Below are 13308 nucleotides of genomic sequence, written 5' to 3'. Positions count from 1 at the left end.
AAGGTAAAAGGGAGATAGAGGATAGGAAGAGATTTATTGCAAATAGATAAGTTTCAATAAGCAACAAGGTTTGAAGTACTTTTGTAACAAAATTCCATCACACACTCCATTCATACTCTAAAATTCAAGTGTAACTAGAGTTTATGAAGTAGACAACCATATATTAGCATACAATTTAAGAGTCTCAATTTTGAAGATCCTTGCTTATCCTTGAGAACAACTGATGTGACACTTCTTTATTATTGATATGCCCTTCATTTTCCCTTGCATCTTTATGTTACTCCAAAGGGAAGAAAGCACTACTATTTCCTCTTAAAAAAACATTCAAGTAAAGCATCCCTATTTCTCTCGAGAGGAGAAGCCCCCCTAAGTTTCCCCACTCACAATAACTCAAAACGTAGAGATTTAGAAAATGGATTAATCCCATGTAATATCCCTATTCAACTATATCCTCTCATTTTTATAATGAGTTGGTGGTCAAGCGAACCTTATCCTGGCAAATTCTTTTAGTTTGTTCGGGTCAGGCAGCCATGGGCCAAGTGAGGACTCCTTGAAGGCTTTCAACCATGCATGGAGGCGAGGAAACTTCTCCTCAAAAGGAATTGTGAAGTTCCCCATAGCTTCAACTGCTGGATATCAACTCGCAAGAGGACCCAATGTGATATCCACGTACCCTATCATGGCTCCTCCAAAGAAAGGAGCCTCCTTTGGCACTGTCTTGAATGCTTCCTCCAGAGTGGTTAAGCTCTCCATAGCCACTTCTATAGCCGCCTTTTGTTCCTCACCTTTTGTTCTCATAATTCCTATCATGCCTTCGAAAAACACCTGCAAACAGTAGAGGACAGCTTCATGAAATAGTCTTCCAATGCAAAAGCAGGAGCTAAACCACCCAAGAAGTCTTTCAAAGCATCCCTTGTAAGACAAAATGGAAGAGAGTGAATCATACCTTCTTTTCCACATAATCTGCCCAAAAGCGAGCTACAGCTTTGTCATAAGCATCTTTGGGCAGCAGATCCTTGCCCTCAGAAGAAGGCCAAGCTTCGTTAACGTATTGGATGATGATAGAGCACTCAGGCACAGGTGTGCCATTGTGTATGAGGACGGGAATTTTCTTATGGATGGAGTTAGAATCAAGGAGGAGCTTACTTTTGTTAGAGAGGTCCTGGGGGAGGATCTCGTTGTTTGAAGGCGAGGGCCGGATGCCGTAGGTGCTAGGCCAGACAGTGAGAAGTTGGATGGATTGTGCAGCCATGGTAGAGGTGAAGGTCGTAGAGCTTTATTGGGTAGCACTAGATGGACGTTTCCACATGCCTTTAGTGATAGGTGGAAGTTTACAAATCACCTTTCCTACCCAATTGTCATGTATGACATCTTTCCCAATTGTCATGTATGAGATCTTTCCTAGTAGTATAGCTTTGGCTCCTTATGATAGAGTAATAAGTTTGGACGAATTGAGTCATCCTCACTGCTTGCCAAGCCACTCTTTCATCCGCGACCTTAATGATATGCTATGGAAGGTTATAGATGAATTGTGATAAGGGTTTTCATAACTTATATGAATGCATGAGTATATTTGTTGGAACCTTGATTCCGTACACCACCTTTGAAATTCACCTTTCATTCATTTCATTTTGCATGGATTAAAAAATGTAGCTCATTTAAAAATAGGTTGACTCCATTTGTGTGGTTTTTAAGAAAATGTTTGCTTCAAATTAGAAATACATAGATTGGACCCTTTTGGTACATCTGTTAATTTGAAAATATCAGGGACCTTGAAATTGTTCTTACCATAAACTACGCTTTCTTTGCAATCTCATGAATATATATAGCTATAGCAAATTGCCAAATAATTTTAAGTGGTGAGTCCTCAGTGCCCTTTGTGTAAAGTTATTAACAAGGAATATTGCCTAGAGGTTCAAAAAGTGTGGTGAAAAGTCTTTTGGATGCAAGCCATCTTAGGAGGCAAGGGATGTCTAAATTAGTCCTTTTTGGAGCTATGGTAGTTGGTTTGTGCTTTGGTCATATATACCGCAACAGATTGGCTTTAGGAAGACACATGGTATCGCCTCTCTCTTTGTTGAGGTAGAAACCGTTTGCGTAACCTTGAGGTTATTTGCTACTATAAAGGGCCTCTTAATACAACATGCTCATACATGTATTGTCAATACTAACTATTATGAGTAGTTATTTTGTAGTGGATAGCCTACCTAAGTTAGGAGGATGATATTCTCCTTTTTGTATCCTCCTTTATCTCTACGTAATACAATTTTGATTTTCGTAGTAAAAAAAACAAGCACACTTTGAAAATCACCCCCCCATCTACAAATTTAACATAACTAACAAATGACTTGCATCCCCTACATCCATTGATAGTATTACATACTACACTTGCCTTCCATATCACAATGAGACACAATTTATTCTTTTTTTTCCCCTTTCACACACAAACACACCCACTCACACACCCACGACCAACTAGGAGGGGCCAACCGCTCGTGGCCTATAGTGGCCCATAAAGCAAAGGAGCTTCTTGAGGGGATCGATTGCCAGCAACTAGCTCAAGTGGGTGAATGCTCGAACCACCTAAGCTGTTGCTACATGTGTAAGAAGGCCTATGTTGTTGCACTTGAAACATTTGCATACCTCCAACTATTAGAACCTTTTGGAAATATTCAACGCAAGTTCCAAAGCCACTATTTCAATGGACCCAGTAAGCACATATAGGTATCAACAAATTGAAAATAGTGCAATTGGGGTAGGCATTATTGTTTCATTGAAATCCCAAAATCCACCATCATGATTATCACTCACAAGTCATTGTTTGCTTGGGTGTAGCCATTTTTGGTGAGGTTCTAGGACTTCTCTATATATGGGTATCTTGCATGACCCATAACTTATGCATTGCTCAATGGAATTCGGCAAACTTTGTCTTCAAGTTGTAGTACCATTCCACATTGAACATGAGAGCAAAAAATTATGGAATAAGGATTTAAAACCAAACCATTAAAGCATTACAAATGCTATGTTGCATGTGAAGCATGCATCCTGAAGAGTATAGGATATAGCAATTTATTTAAAAACATCAAAATTTTGTTCTATACATACATGCAACCAAGTAATCATTCTAAAGTACACTACGTGAACTTCTCCTCAACCCAAGGACACACCTAAATGAGATCATTATGCATGGGTTAATGGGCCTCGAATGTTGTGCTAAAGTGATGCATACCCATTTGAGGCCATGCTCCATAACTTTTTTTTGATTTGTTGAAAACCAAAATGGATTAATTTGGAATCCAAACTATTGGGACTAGTGCATGGTGGTCTTAAAACATTGATAGTTATTGGTATTGGTATCTAGATTCACCCTAAAATGGAAGGAGTTGAAAAAGTACAATTTGTGCATGTGAAAAGATATTTTAATAAATCCAACACTATTTACAATTTTGAATTGTTTCTTTTTCCATGCACTTGCTTTCTATATAGCTCATAAGCATGCCAAAGGTCATTGCATTTAATAATACATAGCACTAATCCCAATAGCGTGCCCTTTGACGTATTTGTGTTTTCAAGCATTTAGGCCACAGTGCACTTGTTTGGTATATCCAATTCTACTGACGTGTATTACCAGAGGGGGAAAAATTGGCGGCTAAAATTTTTCTACTCCCACGAATTTTGAATTGTTACACCTCCCACCCTTCAAATCTTAAAAGATTAAGTACCTGCAACATGTCCTCACCTTGCAAATGCCCTACAACCCGCATGCACCTCGACGTGACCTTGCACGGACTTTGGTTTGCCGTTGTCTTCTTTCGAGTAAGTTGTCTTCTATTCTTTGCTTACCTCACCAGCTAGCCTCTCTTTGTTTTCAAGGTTTGCATTATTGTCTTTCATTGATCATCACCATGGCAACATGTAGCTCGACATGGCTTACAAGAGAAGCAAACAGAGGCTGTGAGATAGAAAAGCTGAAAAGCTTGGTCAGGGCACAAGGAATAGAAGACTCCTTGCAGAGTAGCCATATGAAGCAGTTGTTGCAGATGCACACATTCGATCATTGCCATCAGAGTGAAGAAAACGAGCTGTGATGTCATGATTAGTGGTAGCATTTGAGGAAGCAACATTAGGCCATTTAGGTAAATACCATTCATATTGAGTTCCCTATTCGTTGTCGAATGTTGTGCTCGATTGAGCTCACCTCCAAGTTGAGTTCCCTTTTCCAATGCCTTGACTTCTGAAGTTGCTATGAAAAAGGTTATTTCAATTACGAGGTGCTCATATTGTCCCCTGCATACGAGGAGTTCCAGGTCAAAATTGTAAGACATTTCTACCTACGATAGCTCTACGAGGTGCTCGTATTGTCCCCTGCATACAAGGCACCAGGTCAAAAGTGTAAGAAAGTGCTAACAAGGGAAAAATGTGACAGTCCTGCCACAATGGTGGTGTTGACAAGTGCTTAAAGAAATGTCACAAAAACAAAGTGCTATGTAATCTGTTTTGTTAAATGTTTGCATCGGATGTAATTTATTTTGTTTCAATTTCAATGTAATACTATAATCTCAAAAACTATCAGATGTAATTTCCTTTGTTACAATTTCAATGTAGTACCATTATCGCCAAAACTATTGTTGGCTGTAACTACTTCGGTAGTGAAAGTGGCTCTAATGAAGAACAAATGGCATATTTCTGCCCTTATTTACATTTTAATGCAACCATAGGGATCGTTGCAAAAGAAATTGTTGAAATAACTATTCTTACTGTAGTGAAAATGGTTCCAATAACTAGCACGGTGCTTTAGAACTATGATAACTCCAACAACCAATGCGGTGGTTACAAGGAAACTATACGAAATTGTAAATGTCTACATTTTCCTTAGCTTGGAACTAAAATAGCTCCAAGAACGTGTGTACTGGTTGAGAAATTATTAAACAAGGAGAATTAATACTAAAATATCTCTAAAATAACACTATTTTCCTTGGTTTAGAACTAAAATAGCTTCAACATCCAGCGCGGTGGTTGCAGATATGGACCTTGAGGGGTCTCCTTAGAGATTAACATGCCATGGTGGTCTTCATGCCAACGTGGTGGTCTCTCCATGCCAACATCATTGCTTGAACCAACACGGTGGTCAACGCAGCAAAAGATTGTGTTACGCATCCATAGATGGCAAAGCTGCGTAATGACAGGTGGCAAGGCAAAAGTTTTATTCTATTGTCAGGCGAACGTGGTTGTGCTCAAACTAGCACAGTGGTCAGTGTAGGAAAAGATTATGTTGCACAGTGACAGATGGCAAAGCTGCACAAGCAAACATGGCAAGGCAAAGGCTATGTGATGTAGTGAGGTCAAAGGCAGAGCAACAGTCTCTTTACTCATGAGTAAATGCATATAGTGCCATGTGTCGAGCTCTACACTATTCACCATGATAAGATTGCATCGCATTATTATTCCATTGCTCGTTCATGACATCGGGAAAATTTTTGGTGAGAGCGCAGGTCTATGCAAAATTCAAATATTCACCTAGAAGCACATCGCATCACGGCCCCAAAATGGCTCGAAAATAGTTCTACGATTGGCTTCTCCCAAGCAAACGTTGACCCTCACGTTCATTTGGTATTGTACAGAAATAAAGCATGCATGCCTCTATTTGTTTGGTCTTCTTTGGTAGATATGATATAGCAAGCAATTCATTGTCTCCAATGTAGAGGGTTCATTTTATGGCTAGCACCTTGTTGTTGTTTTCATAGACGACAAAATCATCCTTGCCATGTAAAGCAAATAACTAGAGATTTCTTAAAGTTAAGACAAGGAGGTGAGGAAAGTCGCAATATTGTAAAGGATCATGGATTGATTGCCATAGGCATAGGCTTATGGACTTTGAAGATAAACTTATGAACATGATGGAATCCATCCATTCATAGTTTAATGGAGCTTTTAAAATTGATAGAGCACCATCATTGAGCCCGCACAAGTTCTATTCAAAATCTAACCTAATCTTAATACACCATGTGAGTGAAATTATGTGGGTAGTGCTTAATCATAAAAATTACATATTACCATGTTCTCTCATATGGAGCTAGACTTTGTAGCCAAGGATGCATGTTACAAGATGGTAGGATTTGGACAATGCCTAAAGGTCTACGGTCTAGACTTATCAACAAGATCCCTTGAAGGCTAGGGATGGACTATTTTCATGCCCACATCCCTGGCCATGCACATGTTTATAGGATTGGTCCAATTGTTTTTGCCCTACTCCCTCTGTCTTGCTCGCCTGCTTTTACTCAACTCCCGTGCCTTTTGCTTTTGAGGCTCTTTGTTGTAGATGCATTGTTGCAACACTGTTGTAGCCTTCTTGCTCAAATGTCACCTGCACCTGAGTACTACTAAAGCTACTTCCCTGAGTTATTGATAGGCATGTATTGTTGTCATGCTATTGTGGGGATGGTACTTTGTGCCCAAGGGGGAAAATTAATGTAGGCACGACCAATAAGATGTGTCGTAGTCCCAATCATTGTAGATGTGAATAAGGGTGTTTACAGCTAAGGGTGTCCACTTTTGTGCACTCTTGAGAAAAATGCAACATACGTGACCCACCATAATAGGAGCATAATTAGGAGCATAATACAGAGTAATTGAGAGAGTAAGAAGTGTGAAGATTGTGGGAGAGAGGGAAGGAGTCTCACTTGCGGCTTTCTCACATGCACAATGGGGGAATACACACAAAGGTGGAGGCTGAAAACAGTTTTCCTCTTCTTAGTTGTAAAAGCCAAAAGAACTCTAGTACAAAGAAATAGAAGAACCCTATATGTGGGTCTCAAACCAAACTCAACTAACTAAGGTGGCATACTGACTGAGCCACAAACTAGAGTAGATAAGGATAGCTGTCATCCAGCTATTATTCGTGGGCGGTGTACCAACCGCATCTCCAGCTAACAGGTCGGTGACATAAATGCACAACAGTCACCCTGGCATATCGCGAGTGGAGCTCGATATCTCAACACTCCCCCTCGAGCTCAATCCCAATTCCTGCACACCAAGCAGGTCTCTGAACTTGCGCAGCTTCTCTGCGCCCAATGCTTTCGTGAAGATGTCAGCTACCTGATCCTCTATGCTGACATAAACTAGATCAATGAGACCTAGTAAAACCTTCTCCCACACATAGTGATAATGCACCTCAATGTGCTTTGTTCTGGCATGAAAGACTGGGTCCTTTGCCAAATGTATACTACTCATGTTGTCACAATAAATGACAACTGGCCCACTGATGCATATCATAGAGTAGCTTATGCAACCAAGCAACCTCACATGCAGCCATTGCTGCACCCCTCCTGTACTCAGCCTCTGTGATCGACAAGGCAACTGTAGGCTGTTTCTTGCTGCTCCAAGTGACTGTAGCACTCCCAAAAGAGAACACATATCCACTGGTAGATCGTCTATCAGAAATGCTACCAGCCCAATCAGCATCAGTGTATCCATGCAACTGTATCTGAACCCCAGCCTCATAAAATAGTCCATACTGCAATGTGGACTTCACATACCTGGGCGTCTAGCCGCATCCAAATGCGGTTTCCTTGGAGCCTGCATAAACTGACTTACCAACCCAACAGCATAGCTCAAATCTGGCCTGGTAATAGTCATGTAAATCAAACTTCCTACTATGCGTCTATACATAGTAGGGTCTTCCAGAAGCTCACTTGCATCTGTGCTCAGCTTCACATTCTGCTCCAAAGGAACTGAAATAGGCTTACAGCCTGTCATCCCATATTTGGACAGCATGTCCAATCCATACTGCCTCTGCAAGAGCTGTATCCCACTTGGTGATCTAATCACCTCAATGCCCAAGAAATAATGCAGCTCTCCCAAATCCTTCATCTCAAACTTCTCCCTCAATAGCATTTTCACATGAAGGATATCTTTATCACTATCACCTGTGATGATCAAATCATCAACATAAATGACCAGCGGCATAATCCCTTTCTCTGTTTTTCTCACATAGAGTGAGAAATCTGCCTTGGAAATCTGAAAGCCAATAGTGACAAGATACTGTCCTATCTTGTCAGACCATGCTCTAGGTGCTTGCTTCAAGCCATACAAGGCTTTCTTCAACCTGCAAACAAACTCAGGATGAATAGCATGAACATAACCTGCTAGCTGCTCCATAAAGACCTCTTCTTGCAAATCACCATGCAAGAAGGCATTCTTTACATCCATCTGATGTAAAGACCATCCCTTTGATGCAGCCATAGCATTGGCTGCTCTTACGGTTGCCATCCTTGCAACCCGGCTGAAAGTTTCTTCATAATCAATGCCATATGTCTGTGCATACCCCTTGACAACTAATCTTGCCTTGTATCTATTCATGGAACCATCTGCATTGTGCTTGATCTTATAAACCCACTTACAGCCAATTGCATTCTTGCCTTTCGGCAAAGGCACCAATTCCCATGTAGCATTAGCATCCAAGGCATCCATTTCTTCATCCATGGCTTTCTCCCATTTTTCATTTCCCATGGCTTGCTCAAAAGAAGTGGGTTCTGGTTCCTATATCACTTTGACCATATAGGCATAGTGAATGGCTGTAAATCCATCATATTTCAGCCTATCCACAGGATACCTAACCCTGGTAGACCTGCGCAAAATAGGCTCACTTCCAGGTGCTCTCAAAACATCCCTGGTCTTCCTTACTCCAGGTGTAACAATAGAAGGAATACCCAACTCATCATCAATGCTCTGTTCTGAGCCACTGGATTCACCATCCACATAAGAGTGACCTACATTCACATCAAACATGGGCTGATCTACCTTCTCTTTTCCTTTTCGTGATACCTGCGTACCACTATCTGCATTGCTTTGAGGGGATTCTCCTGATCTCAATCTGCCTGTCCATGGCGAAGTATGTGAACCACTGGTAGAGGACACTCCAGCTCCACTGATATTTTGTGATTGCTGCTGTGCATTCTGTGCAGCATTACCATTTTGTGCATCTACATCAATCATCACATTTACTGGTTTATACCAGCTGCTCATCTCATCAAAAACAACATCTCTGCTCACTGTGAACTTACGTGTAGAAGGGTTATAGCATCTATACCCTTTCTGCTGCAGAGAATAACCAATAAAGATGCACTTCTCAGCTTTTGGATCCAACTTGGACCTCAACTCATCTGGCACATGGACATAAGCAATGCAACCAAAAATCTTCAAATGAGAAATATCTGGTTTCCTACCAGTATACATCTCCTCTGGCGTCATGCCATGTATTGCTGCAGTGGGAGTCCTGTTCATTATATAGACTGCTGTAGCAACTGCTTCAGCCCAATAATAATCTGGTAGATCTTTTTCATTTAGCATAGCCCGAGACACCTCTCCAATATGCATGTTTTTTCTTTCTGCAATTCCATTTTGCTGTGGGGTATGACTGCATGAATATTGCTACTTTATACCATGCTCCTGCAAGAACCTTGAAACTCATTTGAGAGGTACTCTCCCCCTCCATCTGACCTTAGGCATTTTATTTGCAGGCCTGTTTCTTTTTCAACCATAGCTTTGAAAGCTTTGAAGTGCCCAAACACTTCACTTTTCTTTTTCATAAAATACACCCACAGTTTTTTGCTGAAGTCATCAATAAATGTGACAAAATAGTGACAGCCTCCAATGGATGCAGCTTTTGTAGTCCACACATCAGAGTGGATTAATTCCAATGGTTTTTTACTCTCTTGAACATGCCTAGGAAAAGGTTTCCTTGCCTGTTTCCCAAATTGACAGGCTTCACAAATCTTGTGCATTTCTGCAACCTTGAATTTTGGCAATCCTGCAACAATATTTTGGGCTTGCATTGATTTAAGTCGCTGTATATTAACATGACCAATGCGTTTGTGCCAGATATCAATATCTGCAACTACACCGGTCCCATGTGCAAACATTGCTGCACTCAATTCAGGCATGTCTGCATCCAACGTAAACATCCTGCCCTTCTTCTTTCCTTTTGCTATCAAGCGACCATTATTTTTCATATCCTCAACAAAGCATCCATGAGGATTAAATCTGACCTGCAAGCCCTGCTCAACCATCTGACCAACAGAAACCAGGTTCTTGGTGATGTTCGGGACATGAAATACATCAGACAAGTATTTCTTTTTCCCATCCTGCATAGACAAAGGAATTTTTCCAATCTGCACACAATAGGATGTGCAGTATCATCACCAGTCTCCACAAATCCTGGTTTTTCCATTTTTCTTGCATCCTGCATCCATTCAGCGTGACCTGTCATGTGGTTTGACGCACCCGAGTCAACATACCACACATCATTGCTTTCTTCTGCACTTGTTACAGAATTTGTCATATGCTGCACCATAAACAAATGCTCATTTCTGTCATCACCCTGTCTACTAGAGGATGCATAATTGCCTTGCTGCAATTTTCCATTCATAATGTCATTCTGCTTTTTATAGTAGTCCTTAGCCATATGACCCATTTTGCCACAATAGTAGCATTCAATATTGTTGTTTGCATTTTGGCCTCTCTGCCATCCACCACGGCCTCTTTGGCTCCCCCTGCCTCTAGAGTTCCCACGTCCTCCTGCATAGGACTGGTTTTCTTGCGTTTGCTGCATATTCTGATTTCTACCACGGCCTGCAGATCGGCCTCCTCTACCTCTGCCTCTACCTCTGCCAGCATTTGAGTAGAAGACAGTTTCTTTTGAAGTTCCTGCTGAAGAAGATGCACCCCCATTTCTCTGCTCTTCAGAAATTAGAAGAGCAATCAACTCCTCAAAATCAGGAAAGTTTTCACGGACGGCAATGGATGTCCGGAACTATGCATAATCCTTTCCTAGACCATTCAAGGTCACAGAAACCAAATTGTCATCATCCACTGGCGACCCAATGGAAGCAAGTGCATCTGCAATTTTCTTCACTTTCATGTGGTAGTCACTCATGCTCAAATTTTCTCTCTGCACATTGTGCAACTCCTGTTTGAGTTGCATTTTCCTGGCTTGCGTATTTGTGCTATACATTTTTGCCAAAGTATCCCATGCCTCCTTTGGCGTATTTGCATCCTGAATATGCACAATCATGGAGTCCGAAATACTGATAGACAGCCAGTACATAACTTTCCTGGCTCTCTCATGCCATCCTTTGAATGCCTGCATTTCTTGTTGACTAGGAACATTAGGAAGAACAGGTTCTTCTTCATTTCCTGTAATGAATTCCCAATAGCCTTTTCCCATCAAGAAATTCATCATTCTAAACTTCCATGCATGGAAGTTGTTCTTGTCAAGCTTTTCAGTGACAATCTGTGAAAGAGAATCAGATGCCATTACAAAACACTGCAAAATATTCTGTCACTGCAAAAAACACAGCTTTTTGCCTCACACGGGCAGATCTGCAAAACTGACGAAAGTGGTATTTCACCACACAGTCACTTCCTAGTGACGATTTTGCATCAACAGGCAACAGACATGAATCTATAACTCCCAATATCTCTGCACACAGGCATACGATGCAATTTTTGCGGCACCTTTCCACCAACTAGCCGCGCAGTGGTCGCACAGCCAAAAACAAGGCCTTTTTCTGAGTGCCTGCGAAGAACTTCCGCCTTTAAAATGGGCCCCGAAACGGCCTCAAATCAGAAAAATGAAGTCACTAAGGGCATCGCCCTTTCCCGCAGCATATACTGCGCTCTCGCCACACCGCGAAGGGCGTCTCAATCTGAAACAGTGCACTCCTGCACTTCTGGCTGTGCTACCTGCAGAGATTTGCTCCCAAACTCGAAATAGGAAAGCAACACTGGTCCTCTTACCAGGACACCACGAACTTGGCTTGCTTTCTTGAGCTCCTTACCACGAACAAGGCTCTGATACCATGTGAAGATTGTGGGAGAGAGGGAAGGAGTCTCACTTGCGGCTTTCTCACATGCACAATGGGGGAATACACACAAAGGTGGAGGCTGAAAACAGTTTTCCTCTTCTTAGTTGTAAAAGCCAAAAGAACTCTAGTACAAAGAAATAGAAGAACCCTATATGTGGGTCTCAAACCAAACTCAACTAACTAAGGTGGCATACTAACTGAGCCACAAACTAGAGTAGATAAGGATAGCTGTCATCCAGCTATTATTCGTGGGCAGTGTACCAACCGCATCTCCAGCTAACAGGTCGGTGACATAAATGCACAATAGTCACCCTGGCATATCTCGCGAGTGGAGCTCGATATCTCAACAAGAAGTAGGCAACCATCTCTTGATCGAGATATATTAGTGAATCAATTGTGTCAAGAATGTGGGATTGTGCATTCACATGGTAGTAGCAAGGGTTGCTTTTGGTGCTGATTAGACTGATGACATGGTATCCGACGATGGAATTTCCATTTGGAAAAATACTAACCAAAGACTAAACCTAGCCCTTATTTTGATCATGATCAGTAATAGAGGTCACAAACTGCCACATGGCTTATCGTGTCCTTGGACATTGTGTCGTTGGAGACATTCTATTGGGCTATCAATTGTTATTAGATGTCCTTCTGTTGGAGTCTCCTTCTATTGAAGTCACAAAGTACTTGCCAATACATTGCTTGATGTAGATTCTCTTTGTTGTATCTGCCTGGTCATCTTGCATTGTTGTGCGCATTTGTGTTGGCTACTAGTTGGATGTGCATGGTCTCCCCCTTTGCTTTTTATTGCTTGCACCTATTGTCAACTACCTAGATGTAGGAGTCATTGTTCCTCTATTGAGTGCTTCATTAAATGCTCTAGTGCTTGCATGAAGTAGAGTGTGGCGTTGTTGCTCTACGTGCAGTTGCTTTGATGAGCCTTATGTATGTTGGCTACACATTATCGTTGTTGAAATTGTTTCTTTGATGTTGTACTTATCCTTTCTCTTTCTGATTCATTCTTGTTGCTCAGAGCATCTAGTTTGCTAGACTTTCTTGTTGTATGTCAATGACACCTTCTTGTTGCTGTACCATTATCATTGTGCATTACCTTGAGTCCATAGTGTAGTTGTCTTCCTTGTGTTCGATGCTATGGTCTAGGTCAAACTACGATTGTTGCTTAGTTGATGGGCTGAGTTGAGGTCATTGAAGCTAGACATGTGTGTTTCTTGGTCTCATTTGCATTGTTGTAGTTGTTGATTTTTGTTGCGCGTTGCCTTGCTAATTTACATGCTTTAGTTGCGTGAATGTGCCCCCCTTGTCATTGCTTCTTTCACTAGCATGTTGTCTGACTGTTCATGTCCTTCTTGTGCTATTTTTTACTTTGTCTATGCACTGTGTTGATCTTCTAGGTTGCTTGCATCTTGATATGCTTGTAGTCTTTATC

At 41.4% G+C, this 13308-nt stretch overlaps 1 pseudogene across 1 annotated transcript; it reads right to left on the bottom strand.

Annotated features, from left to right (window-relative positions):
* Nucleotides 1-233: 233 nt before the first annotated feature.
* Nucleotides 234-1252, bottom strand: LOC147891977 (putative glutathione S-transferase parC; annotated as a pseudogene). The gene is made up of 2 exons (XR_015542520.1): nucleotides 947-1252; nucleotides 234-825 (listed from the first exon to the last, which is right to left on the bottom strand). The product of XR_015542520.1 is annotated as a putative glutathione S-transferase parC (transcript).
* Between the last annotated feature and the right edge of the window lie 12056 nt (nucleotides 1253-13308).

This window comes from Dipteris shenzhenensis, chromosome 17, assembly GCF_047967505.1.
Source record: "Dipteris shenzhenensis isolate YYH24624 ecotype China chromosome 17, Dip_SZ_1.0, whole genome shotgun sequence".
Classification (NCBI taxonomy): domain Eukaryota; kingdom Viridiplantae; phylum Streptophyta; class Polypodiopsida; order Gleicheniales; family Dipteridaceae; genus Dipteris; species Dipteris shenzhenensis.
This window is presented reverse-complemented; position numbering and strand designations above follow the sequence as displayed.